Source organism: Odontesthes bonariensis, chromosome 18, assembly GCF_027942865.1.
Source record: "Odontesthes bonariensis isolate fOdoBon6 chromosome 18, fOdoBon6.hap1, whole genome shotgun sequence".
Taxonomy (NCBI): Eukaryota; Metazoa; Chordata; class Actinopteri; order Atheriniformes; family Atherinopsidae; genus Odontesthes; species Odontesthes bonariensis.
In genome coordinates, this window is record NC_134523.1 from 29,422,623 (window position 1) to 29,436,263 (window position 13,641).

At 42.4% G+C, this 13,641-nt stretch overlaps 1 protein-coding gene across 1 annotated transcript in view; it reads left to right on the top strand.

Moving 5' to 3' along the window:
* Positions 1-648: 648 nt before the first annotated feature.
* pkib (protein kinase (cAMP-dependent, catalytic) inhibitor beta) overlaps positions 649-13,641 on the top strand; it is a 38,816-nt gene continuing 25,823 nt past the window's right edge. The window contains exon 1 of the mRNA XM_075449466.1: positions 649-884. The gene's annotated coding sequence lies outside the window, so the exon portion shown is untranslated. The remainder of the gene's footprint in view (positions 885-13,641) is intronic.

Here is a 13,641-nt window from a genome sequence, read left to right on the forward strand (position 1 = left end):
TTAATCCTGTGAGCGAAACAAGCAGGTAAACAACTCACAGGTGACAATGACCTAAACAACCCACAGGAACGGGCACGTGGATCAGTGACACATGTGTGACTACAACGACTTTAAGGTGTGAATGCAGCTTAGTAGCCAGAAACTGCCAGTCAGCGAGAGCTGAAGATTTAACTGTTATTCTCGCAATGTGAATTAATCTTAGTCATATGGATTGGCTGTATGGATTATTTAACCAATATTAAATGAGGGCTGCATTGTGAGTGTTGGGGTTAGCATCGCCCCAAATTCAAATTCCAGATCATTATAACATGACATCAAGCCAATAGCGCCACCTGGTTTTATACAGGGCCTGGCTTTTAATAAACTCTTGTATCGGGGTTTAACAGACGCCAGGGGGCGCTAAGGAGATGTCTGACGGCGTTTGGAACGGTGTGTTGAATTCACCAGACGTCGTGGAAACAGAGACGAAATGTGGGTCATTTGGCCAGAGATAAAAACATTTAAATCCATTAGCCGAGGCTGGAAGTCATCACTAGACGTCATGACCCTTTTGGCTTTCCACGCCATGCTTTTACTTTGAAGACCTAACCCCTTCTTCTTGTATCTAAGCGCTTACATCTTGACGCTCCTCCCTGTTGCTGATGAGCGCGCAGCAAAGCGCTCGAGCGTCCGTGTGGCGTCACCTGCTCCTCAGTCCACTACTCCGCGGGCCCGGTAGTGTCAGCCGTGATGTGTCCTGCTGGACGGACTCCGTGACACCGCGCGCTTTCTCCTTCTTCTTCGCCCCTGTGGAGGATGGTGGCCACCGGATAGCTCAAACTTCGGACGCGTTTCATCTGTTTCTCTCTCTCTTTTTTCCCCATCCGCAAAACGCAGTCAGATTGGTGAGTGTCCGTCGCTGCGCACGTAAACTGTCACCTGTTCTGCTCCACAGGTAGGACGGACTGCTTTCTGCCGCTGATAAACACACACTCCAACACAGGCGGCGGAGCGACTACTAGGGGAAATGCTATGAGAATAAATTACAGCCATTCAGGGAAGAATCAGTAGAGCATGCGGGAGCCAGTATTTTAACTGAATGTAATAGGCCTTCAAAAAAAAAAAAAAATCAAAACAATAGGAGCCCAAACAACAGATGCTCGTGTCGTCAACACATCACATGTGGAATAAAGGGAAAGGGAGTGGAATTGAATTATTAGAAGGCATGTCGAGCAGTCACCTCCAGCAGCTTACCTGTCACCTCCATATGAGCTCACAGCATTGTGTGCATCAGCTGTTCACATGTAAATGCCACCAGCTCCCAACCGCGAGCTTTATGGCAGCTGGATTATCTCCTCTGATTTCTTCAAAGGTGTGCAAACCGTGACCTTCACATGATGAAGCGAAACCACAGGCACGGTTCATTAGGCCAGATTTAAAGTGTTGGGAAATAAACGAAGGAGAATCTGAAATCACTTTTCTCAAGCTGTGCAACAGGACTGCCTTCACAGAGTCTTCAGCATCGGCTTGAAGGCCAAGGCCAAAGCCTGCGGGGATGGAGGCACAACCATCAGATGCAGAGACACCTAAACCTGTATCGAGTGGTGATCTTGACCCTGAAATTCACTAAACTCTTGTATTCCTGTTCTTGGCACTGCATCTGCTCACATTCATGTGTCCCACGGCCCTTTAACAAGCCTCAGTTGCACTGCTTTGGTGAATGTGGAGCTAAAAATATTCCCCTTAAAACAGCTCAGTATTTTACACCCAGTTTGTCTTCTTCTTGTCTCCTTGGATGAGCTCCTTAGTGAATCATGGGTTGCGCAATGTCAGGTGATGAAAATGAAGTCGTGGGTCGTCTGTGTTACCTGCAGCGGCTTCCTCCTTGGGGTCATGTTTAAAAATTCAGTCTCAGTCTTTGGATTTTATTTAGTGGCTGGCTGCTACATATATATGTATGTTTTTATGTGTGTGTGTGTGTGTGCGGTGGCCACCTGTAAGCCAAACAGCTTTGGCAATGCTTGGGTTCGGTTTATTTTTGCTCCTGATACTTGTGTTTTGGCTCTGTTCACGTAGACTCTCAACGTTTTTGCCGACTTTTGAGTTATTTTGGTAACTGGGTTGGTAAAATACACTCTTCTCCCAAGAAAATACCTGCATGAAAACTAAAAGTGGGATTTTTTTTCGAAAATCTTCTGTCACCGCTGTTTATGCCAGTCAAATTGAACTGCTAAAGTCTCTAAAAACCATTAATAGGTGCGGCAATTTATTGCAACGTGAAAACAAACACAGAAATCCAGAAGAACCAGAGTTTCTACGACGCTAACGAGCTTTAAAGTCAATATTTGTTATGAGCACCTTTATTCTCCAACACTGTCTGAACCCTCTTAGACAAGCTTTCTGTCATTTTTTTTTAAGTAGTCTACAGGATTAGTTCTCCAGGCTTCTTGAAGAAGACTCCACAGCTCTTGTTTGGATGTTGGCTGCCTTTAGTTCCGTCCTCTGTCAAGATGATCTTACACGTTGAGGTCCGGGCTCTGGGGAGGATTCATCCCTCCATAGAACCTGTTGCCACTGATTTTCAGTCTTCTTGTGTCATTTGGCATAGCTCAGCCTTTTCTTCCTGTTTCCCTTCCTTAAGAATGGCTTCCTGACAGCCACCCTTTATGGAGACCATTACTGATGAGGCTTCAGTGAACAGTAATGGATCAGCTGAAGGTCCAGATGCATCTCTCAGGTCTTTGCTGGACTTTTTCCGATTTCTTAGGAATATCGCTTTAAGATGCTGTTCATCAGCAGCAGACAGTTATTCAAACCTGACACTTCTTTTGTCCTCCACTTGTCCAGTTTTCAAAAATTTCTTTCAGCACACACTGCACACCACGCTGAGATATGCCAAGTTTTCATCTAATAGCTCTTTGGGAGTCAACTTGTTGGTGGAAAAATAGTATTTTCTGTCTGTCAAACTGCGTTATTTTTGGCGTTTTTCATGAATTACACTAAAGAAATGGAAGCAAATTATATGCCCCTGCGACAGACCCAAAGATACAATTTGAATTGGTCCTTCCAGAACAGGAACAGGTTTGTTATAGTGCAACCAAAACAGATTATCAAAAGAAGCTAAAAAGGATTGTAAAACTTAGGGGTAATGCAGAGCTTTTTTTTTTTAACGTGTGCTTTTGGCCATTAATTATTCGAAATGTTGGTTTAAAAATGGAACCGTTTCGATAGGAATAGACACAAACAAGTTAAATTAAACATTGACTGAAACAGCTCGAAGGTTTTGCAAACAACAGAGAAATACAGAGGAATAGATGTAGATGCTCGTGGGATGCCTGCAGCATCACGGTCATGGGAACACAGGCCCCTCTAGTCATATTCTAACTTGTTCAGTTGACAATTTATTTTGGGAAGTGAAGGTACTTTGCTGACACCGTCGTCGCAGTCGGGCTGCTCTGCTCTGTCACCCTTTGGTGAATCACCTTGCTTCCCATTCCCCCTCTGCATCCAGCTCTTTCTTGGAAATCAGGCCTCGTGTCAGTGTGCGTTAGCACAGATGAAGGCAGACAGATGATGACATCGCTTCACGTGCCCTCTGCCCATCCCTTGTGATTCTGAGTCCCGAAGGTGCCAGACGTGGCTGGTTGCTCAGCCCTTTATCACAACCCTCTTAAACAGCCCCACTCAGCCTTTATCTTTATCTTTTACAAGGAACAAAGGCTGCAGCTGTAATCAGCAAACAGGTGACTGCCTCATCTATAAATTCAGTTTAATCTTCGTTGGCCTCGTTGTTGCTGAGCAGCTTATCTTCATCCCCTTTCTAACTTTCCCTCCACAAAGAGCCTAACGGATACAGATTCAGTGTGAGGATGTATTTAAATGTGAGCTTTATATCGAGTGTGTGCGTGACCTAAACACCCGGAAGCTGATAGTCTGCGAGAGCCACGGCAGTCAATCATTGCGATATGCGTAAATTGCACATCATATTTCGTTGATCACATGAAAACATTTTCATTTTATTTCATGATTGTGGCAGTTACCTAAAACTGCTCCAAGCAACAACTTCAGCAGCTTCCTTATTTGGGATACAATGTGTAGAATTTACAGGTATCTATGGGCACATGTTCAATTTGATTTACTTCAGTATGCTTTCGTAATAGCAGGGTCGCATGTAAATAAGAATCACGGCTTTGTTACCTCAGAGTAAGCCATATATTCATCTTTTAACAACAGTCTTTAAACATCTGGGTATTGGGTCTTTGGGAGAGGAACGTTGTCCCATTCTTGTCTGATAAAGGATTCCAGCTGCTCAGCAGCTCTTTATCCTACGTTGTGTTTCACGTGGCACCAAATGTTTTCAATTGGCGAAAAGTCTGTACTGCCGGTAGGTCAGTCCTGCACCTGGACTCTTCTACTATGAAGCCATGCTGTTGTAATAGATGCAGCATATGGTTTGACATTGTCTTGCGGAAATCTGCAAGGCCTTCCCTGAAAAATACGTCATCTGGGTGGGAGCACATGCTGCTCTAAAACCTGTATATCCCTTTCAGCACTGATGGTGCCGTCCAGATGGGCAGGTTGCCGGTTCCAGAGGCACTACTGCTTCCCCATACCATCAGAGTGCTGATAACAAGCTGGGTGGTCTCCTTTTTAGTCCAGAGGATGTGGCCCCCATGATTTCCAAAAAGAATTTCAAATTTTGACAAACCAACCACAGAATGGTTTTCCACTTTATCCAAAGAGGATATCAGTGTTTCTGGATCATGTCCACGTATGTCTGCTTCTATGCACGTTGGAGCTTTAACCTGCATTTGCGGATGACACAGTGAACTGTGTTCACAGTCCATGAATTCTGGAAGTGCTCATAGAGTGATTTCCATGACAGAATCATGTCTGCTTTTGATTGGCCCGAAGATCGTGGGAATCCACTATGGATTTTCTGCCATGTCCCTTATGCGCAGAGTTGTCTCTAGAATCTTTTAATCTTTTGATGATACTATGTACTGCAGGAATATTACTGAATATACTGTTAGCAATTTTAACCCAGTTCATGCTTAGCTTTTTCTCTACAGTGTTTGTCAAGCATTTGTGCAGTTAAGTGTGCCGTAAAGTACCAAAAAAACAAAAGTGAAATGGTTAACATCACTCATAAAACAACGTGCAGAAGCAGTAAAATATTAGTATAAACAGTCATTGGAGCAAAAATGTAGTTAAATCTTTAACAAAGAGGTACGTTGTTGAGCTGGTTCCAAACTAAAGGCTCCGCCTCCATTTCTGGTCTTAGAAATGTTGGGAATAACAAGCAATTCCGTCACTTCGAGACAAGCTTCTGACTTCAGTAACTGATTGGTTTCTTCACGTTTCACCGACTTGTTGAGGAACATAATTGTGAAATTGCTTCACAATGTGTAGACGTAGACGTTCAGATTGCTGAACCTTTGTCCATCTTACGAGAGACTCTGCCTCTCCAGAGGGGCTCTTTGTTTTTTATTTCCAATCATGTTAATGATTCAAGACCAGCAAATATTTTGAAGAAGAAAAAAAAAGTCAAACGTCTCACCTTCAACGATTATGTTTTCTATTTTCAATCCTTTCATTCTGTTTGAATTGACATTTTCCAAAAAAAGTTTTCATGATCAAGTACAGTACTTAATATCAAAAAGAAATGAAGAAGCATGTGTTGTTCTGATCCTCTTTTTTTTTTTTCAAATCCATTGTCTGTCATCTGTTGAAGGGAAAAAAAGGCTTCAACAGCTTTCAGTAGTCTAAAACATGCCAAGTATCACCTGTCACTTACAATTTTACCACCAGGCCCTCAATTGAATTCCCATTGATTGTGGGCCTTGTCACTTTGAGGATGGAAACAGTAATTTGCCAGTCTAAATGCTACTCATTCATCACCCCCCCTCATATTGACCAGTGACCTATAAGGATGAAGTCCAAGCTGCTGCTTCTGTAAAACCCATTGGCCTTTTCAGTGACCTATCTGCTGGCTGCCATTTGGCTGCTGCTACTTTTATCTTTCTGCCATTTAAACATGTCAATGAGTTCTTCCTCTGCATGGATGTGATGGACATGAGAGACAGCAGGCTTGTTTTACAGAGGTGTAGAGGACAGAGGGTGGTAACGAGATCACAGGGGACCTTCTCTTTTCTCAGAAGTTGTGTTAAACAGTTCGGACCTCGACCTCTCCTTGCCCATTTTCTCAGCCGCCCTGTTTGACGAGAGTAAGTAGGGTTACAGCGCAACTCGATAGACTTTCCCCATTATGCTGAAGCTAGATTCTATGGGAAAGGATTGTGGTTCGTCAATGTCATCTATCCTGCCGTCGGCCTCTCTATACTGATTGGATGGGAAGAGAACAGTAGGTGACATGGGATGGTTCATCTGTTGAGACAAAGGGTTTATTGTAACTCCCAAAGCATCCATCCAATCCACAGATCAGCGTCTGTTTGACTGTATCGAGACTTACAATAGAAGCAGCTGCTTTGCCTTCCCCTGTAATTACTGCATGGAATTCCCTATGTCCTAGAAACAGTGTGTCTGACATCAACCATGTGAAGGGCTCATTCTGCTAATTGGCAAATGGAGAGGCTGTAAGAAGTTGCATTTGTTATTTAAATTGCATTTCAGTGGGCACAAACAGGGTTTCTGTGGATGATGCATCTCTGTGGCTACATCTGGACACTTTCCACATTTGCTTCTTCACATGTTGAATGTCATCAGTGCGAAGTTGAAATAATCTTGACCTCAGTCTTTGCTTAAGTAGATGTGCCAGGAGAACCACTTTGATGGTGCTGTGGAACAAGTTGAAAGCGTCACTTTTAATAAGAAGCTCACAGATGGAGCGAGTACGGGTTTTGCTCTTAATGATGATTAGCGGATTATTCTGCTGCCGTTCCTTGTCTCCACAAAGTTTTATAGCTATCTGATTGTATGGCTGTTCAGTCCACAATTTTGCTGTTAGTATTATTTGCAGCCGGTAGCTGTTTTCAGAGCAAAGCCTCTGAAAAGCCACTCTATATTACCTCTGGAGAAACAAATAGTAACTGTTAGCAGCTAGCTAGCGAGCATAGTGGAGCATTTAGCTGCTAAATAGCAGGATATTTCACCCCGGAGTTGGTAGAGACTAAAACGATAAAAAGAATAAATACTGGCATGAAATCACAAGAGTCCCAATCCCAGAAAATGTTGCTTTGTGTACTTAAGACATTAGAATCGATGTTTTGTACAAGTTGTTTGCCACAAAGAGGCCCAATTATTCATTATTACAGGTTTCAGATCAATCCAATCCAGTGATGCTTTTATTGTTGTTGCATAAATACACACAATGTTAAATAGAAGAAATAATCATAATAAAGTAGTGAGCTGTAGGCTACTGGTTCTAATTAAAGTGGACCTGAAGAAGCCTCTGACTGAAGACACTGTTGTTTAATCGTGTTTTGTAGAGGATGTGCTGTGTTCTGTTACGTTTAATAACTTAAGCAGCGTTCCTTCTTTTTTCTTCTTTGCAGTTAGTTTGAGGGCCTCACTGATAGCCCACTAATAAATGCAGGAATGCATGATGTGTTTATGTGTGCGTTTTGTTCGCTTTTCTTTTGATCCAGTCTACTTCAAACCTGGTGAATGTCTTGCTGTACATACAGTACGAATTTGTCAACTTTTTTAGCCAAGAAATCAAAACGATTAGACAAAACATTCACGCAACACAGACAAACAAGAAAATTAATCTGTGTGTAAAACCTAGAAATAACTCTAACGTTATGTCACAATTTAATATTGTAGATTTAAAAATCCTAGAGGAAACAGTTTGGCATCTGAAATCAACAACTTGTTCTCTGGACATAATACTATCCGACTTTTTAAAAACTGTTTTTACCTCAGTAGAAAGTGATCTCCTACGAATAGTTAACAGCTCACTGGCATCAGTCATTTTTCCCAAGTCACTAAAGACAGCTGCCATTAAGCCACTCCTAAAGAAGAGAACTCTAGACGCCTCTATGATGAACAACTACAGACCTGTCTCTAATCTCTCTTTTATATCTAAGATAATTGAAAAAGTTGTATTTAACCAGCTCAACAACTTTCTGAATGAAAGTGGAAGTCTTGATAACTTTCAATCAGGCTTCAGACGTCATCACAGCACTGAAACAGCTCTGGTCAAAGTGTTAAACGACATCAGGTTGAACACTGACTCTGGTAATGTTTCAGTCCTGGTTCTGTTGGATCTCAGCACTGCGTTTGATACTGTAGATCACACAATCCTGCTGCCCAGGCTGGAAAACTGGGTTGGACTTTCTGGAGCAGTCCTTAACTGGTTCAGGTCCTACTTAGAAGGCCAGAGTTATTTTGTTACAATTGGCAGTAGGGATGCAAATGATTAATCGATTTTAGATTAATTGTCGATCAAGAGGTTGCTCGAACAAAATGTATTAATCACGATTAATCGCTAGAGGGCGCTACTGTCTGTAGTAACTTGAACAGAGCGTGAGAAGGACAGGTGAACAGTGATCCCTTGCGAGATGTGAAATGAAGCGGGCGAAAAGAAGTGCTGTGTGGGACCATTTCAACATTATTAATGCAGGCAAAGAAGTCAAATGTTCGCTGTGTCATGCGGTATTGAAATACAACAGTTCAACTAGCTCACTCAGTTATCATTTGAACACCGTGCATGGAGCTGTCCTGCATGGCACCCGTGCACCTGGTCAACCTACAATCAAAGCTACACTGGGAAGGCAAGCGTGTGATGAGAGAAGGGCGGAGGGCATTACAGAGAGCATATGCAGCATGATCGAGAGAGATTTGATGCCAATCAACACAGTTGACGGTGCAGGATTTCAGGATCTCATTGCGATCCTAGAGCCAGGCTACAATATCCCTTCGAGGCCATCAATAACCTCCTGCCTCGAGGCTCGCTACGAAAAAAGGAAGAGTGAGCTTAAAACAACGCTAGCTACTGCTACTGCTGTAGCTCTGACAACAGACTGTTGGACGGCTCTAACAACAGAAAGCTACATTACCGTGACGTGCCACTACAACGACGAGAACTGGCAGCTAAAATCGGCAGTCCTGACTACGACGAACATGTCGGAAAGACACACCGCTGACAATTTAGCTGACAAGCTTAATAAGGTTGTGGAGACTTGGGGACTCTCCGGTCGCATTACAGCGTGTGTTCACGACAACGCAAGAAACATTGTCAATGCAAACAACCCCACACGAGTCACTTGGAAATCGGTTGCATGTTTTGCACACAGTCTAAATCTCGCAGTCAATGACGGCTTTGCTGCTGCTGGGGTAAGCAGAGCAATAGTGGCAGCGGGAAGGTTGGTGAAACATTTCCACCACAGCACAATCGCAACCAAAGCCCTGGGTGAAAAGCAACAGCAAATGTCGCTTCCACCGCATCGCCTCATTCAATCCTGTAAAACCAGGTGGAACTCAGTCTGCGACATGTTTGAGCGCCTAGTCGAACAGCGGTGGGCCGTGTCAGCCGTATTATCAGACCGTTCCGTGACCAAACTGGCAGATGCGAGGACTCTGGAGTTGAGAGACGACTACTGGCAGCTAATGGAAGATATGGCACCGATGTTGGGAACCCTGAAGTGTGCAACTACGGTGATGTCTGCCGAGTCGGAGGTGTCAATCTCAAACACTTACCCCATCACGTTCAGTCTAATCAACAACCACCTCGGCGCTGCAGACGGGGACAGCCACAAAGTCGCAGAGTTCAAGGAAAGAGTGCGAGATTCGCTGGGCGAGCGCATGAAGGTATGTATCCATTAATTATTAAAACGATCTATATCCAATAATAATAACAATAATAATGATACAAAAAATAATGACGCAAACAATAGGCCCCAATGTAATTGTCATTCAATTGTATCGTTTTTAATAATTGTATGCCTATTGTTTCTATTTTCAACAGATTAAGTCTGATGACCTCGACTCATCCACCTCTATGGTCGCAACTATGCTTGACCCTCGCCACAAACACCTGGGATTTCTACCTCCAGCTACCAGGATTTCAGCTAATTCCAAACTGCTTGAAATGGCTACAGCTGAACGCGACAGCGTCACAGCAACAGGTGCCGTCACCGCTGGAGACGGGAACACTATCCAGACAGCAGCGCCTCAGCGACATGGGGCTACATCTGCTATGAGTCTACTCCTGGGTGAAACCTATTCCAATACCCGCAAAGGTGGCGTGGAGAGCGAAGTGGAGATTTACTTAAAGGACCCTCCTGCACTTCTTGAGTCGAACCCCACATGCTGGTGGAAAGTGAATGAAGGGAGGTTTCCGACGCTGGCAAAACTAGCAAAACGGTATTTGTGTACGCCAGGCACATCAGTCCCATCTGAGCGTGTATTTTCAGCAGCTGGCCTCACTGTAAATAGACTGCGCACACGCCTTACCCCTGACCACGTTAACATGCTCATTTTCTTGAACAAAAATATATAGGTCCAGTTGTGATATGAGCCGTAATAGCCATTTGCCACATTTCAGACAGGAAAGGGTAACACGATTTGATCATTACTTTATTTGATTGATCTGGTTTGAGGCCCTGTGATGTTTTATGTTGTGTCCAGGGACCCTCTGAACGTTTCATTCTATTTTGCTGTAACCCTATACAAATTAAGGCAGAAAAATGTTGTGCATGTTTCAGTTGAGGATTTCCTAATTAATAGCCTAGATGCAGTTTCTTCATAATCTATAGGCTCAATAATATTCTGTTTGGCTCTCTATTTAATTTCTTTTATTGTTTTTTTTTGTTTTAAATGTCTAATGTTTCAAATGCACGAACTGAGCCAGTCCTTAATTTATTTGTTTTTTTAAAAACATTTTTTATTAAAGAATGTATTTTGTTATACCATAAACAAACATGTCTGCTTTCTTTTCCTAATGCATAATTACTTGAGGAATATGTAATATAATACAATACAATATAATTATCATAATATAATATATACTTTTTGAATTCAGTGTTTTAACTAGCTGATATTTTTAAAGGCCCTATTGAAACACTGAAATTCAGGTGAAAAACGCCGCTTATCAATTAATCGTAAGTCGATCGATAAGATCAGTCAACTAATGATTAATGAATTAATCGATAATTTGCATCCCTAATTGGCAGTTATGAATCTGAGCGAGTGGCCATGACTTGTGGCGTCCCCTAGGGGTCAATTCTTGGACCTCTTCTGTTTAACTTGTATATGCTCCCTTTGGGTCAGATATTGCAGAACTTTAACATAAATTATAACAGTTATGCAGACGATACGCAACTTTATGTGTCTCTGTCACCGGACGACTGCAGCCCAGCAGACATACTGTGTCAGTGTCTGGAGGAAGTAAACACCTGGATGAGAGAGAATTTTCTACAATTAAATGAAGACAAAACTGAGATCATTCTGTTTGGTAGCAAAGAGAAGAGGGTCAGCGTTGGTAAATATCTTGAGACTCGGGACCTTACAATCACTGACCAAGTCCGTAACCTCGGAGTGTTGATAGACTCAGATCTGACTTTCAGCAGCCACATCAAAGCTGTCACCAAGGCAGCTTTTTACCATCTCAGAAACATCAACAGAATTAAAGGTTTCCTCTCCCAAAAAGACCAGGAGAAACTCATCCATGCATTCATCTCCAGTAGACTCGATTACTGTAACGCTCTTTTAACTGGACTTCCCAAAAAGAGCATTAAACATCTGCAGCTCATCCAGAACGCTGCAGCTAGAGTTTTAACCCGGACTAAGAGATCTGAACACATCACACCAGTTTTAAAATCTTTACTCTGGCTTCCAGTCAGTCACAGAACAGATTTAAAAGCCTGCTGATGGTTTACAAATCCCAGAATGGTTTAGGCCCAAAATACATCTGTGATATGTTCAGAGAATATAAACCCAGCAGAGCTCTTAGATCCAAGGACTCAGGTCAGCTGGTCCAGTCCAGAGTCCAGACTAAACATGGAGAAGCAGCATTTAGCTGTTATGCTGCAAACAAGTGGAACAAACTGCCACTGGAGATTAAACTTTCACCAAATGTAGACATTTTTAAATCCAGGTTAAAAACATTTCTGTTCTCATGTGTCTATGCATGAAATATCTTTTAACTTATCTAGACTGTTGCTTGTTTTTAAATTCATTTAAATGATTTTAATTGTTTCTAATTGTTTGTACATGAAATGTGCTATGTAAATAAATTTGATTTGATTTGATTTATTGATTTTTAAAGTAGCTTGTATGAGCATTTCGGGTGATTTGGCTAAAAAAAAAAAAAAATCTTTCACAGCTGTCAATTCCCCGCATGTGACGTGTTGGTGTACAGTTATCTCCTTTCTCACAAGGTCAACAGAAACTGAAGACTTCACAGTTGTTTTTGGTAGATTGTATTGTTCAGCAGATTTCACAGGCGTAACTAAAACCCCCGATTGTAATCTCACGCCCAATTAAAATAATGAAAGATTTTTTAAAAATGTTTTTAAATGACATGTTTCGATTTATGATTGAGTTGGCGATTAATTTGAATACTATCTTGTTTTAAAAAATTCTTACTAAGATTATGCAGTCAGTGTAAGAGTTAAGAATAAGTAACATGTACATGTGGTAGAACTACATGAACACTCAGAGACTGTAAATTAATTTGGAAACCCTCCATGATGTCAACTATTAGGTTGTGAACTGCGATTCTGAAGCCTCGTGTTTGGGTTTTCTCCAGCTCCCGCTGACGATATTTGGTCCCTCATTTCCGTCGCTGTCTGTGACCAATTCCAGCACATGGCTGGACAGATCACACATGCATACATACAGCTCTATGTTTTCTATATTCTTGTGACAGGAACAGGTTTTTCTGAAGAAAATGTCTTGGAAAGAAAATGTTATGTGTGGACTTAGATAAGTAGATGGATGGATGGATGGATGGATGGATTGATGGATGGATGGATGGATGGAAGTAAGGAAATGCCAGGGTTTCCACTGATGGAAATGAAATCCTCTTCTGCTGCGGCTTCTCTTTTATCCCCATTGCCAAGTGCAGCATTAGTCACAAACACAAATCCAGCACAAGAGCTTGAATCTTCTCTTGATGCAGGGTGGCAGTGTGTCTCTATGTTGTGTGCGTGCGTGTGTGTGTGTGGCCTGACAGAATTTGTCTGTGTGTCAGCCGATGCCCCGTGTGCCAGGGTTGTTGTCAGTGGGTGCCAGAGGCCTGTTTGTGGTGGCCAGCATGCTGGAGCAGCACGTGCAGCCCCATCGCTGTTGACACGATGGTTTACTTCAGAGAGCGCCCGAGGTATAGGACGGCCTTGGTTAGCCTCGTCCCGACGACAGGCGATGTGCTGAAATATTGAAGTGACAGCAGCACACATTGTCCTACTGGTGTCACATGCGTGTTGCACATAGAGCAGATTTATTGGAATGTCCTTACTGCTGCTACGTGGGTCAAGCTAATAGATCTTTTCAAAGTTTTGATGAAAGGATTCTTTTTGTTTTAAGCCATTCAAACGAAATATGTCAACCTCACTCTCTTTGCTGCTTCACTATTGGAAAAGATTCTCTCTTTTTTTTTTTTTTTAATCAAGATAAAGCCTTTTATGTTTTGGTCTGAAAACTAAACTGAATATGTCACCTTGGATTCAACAGTGGTCTCGTCGGCCTGTACAGTCCACT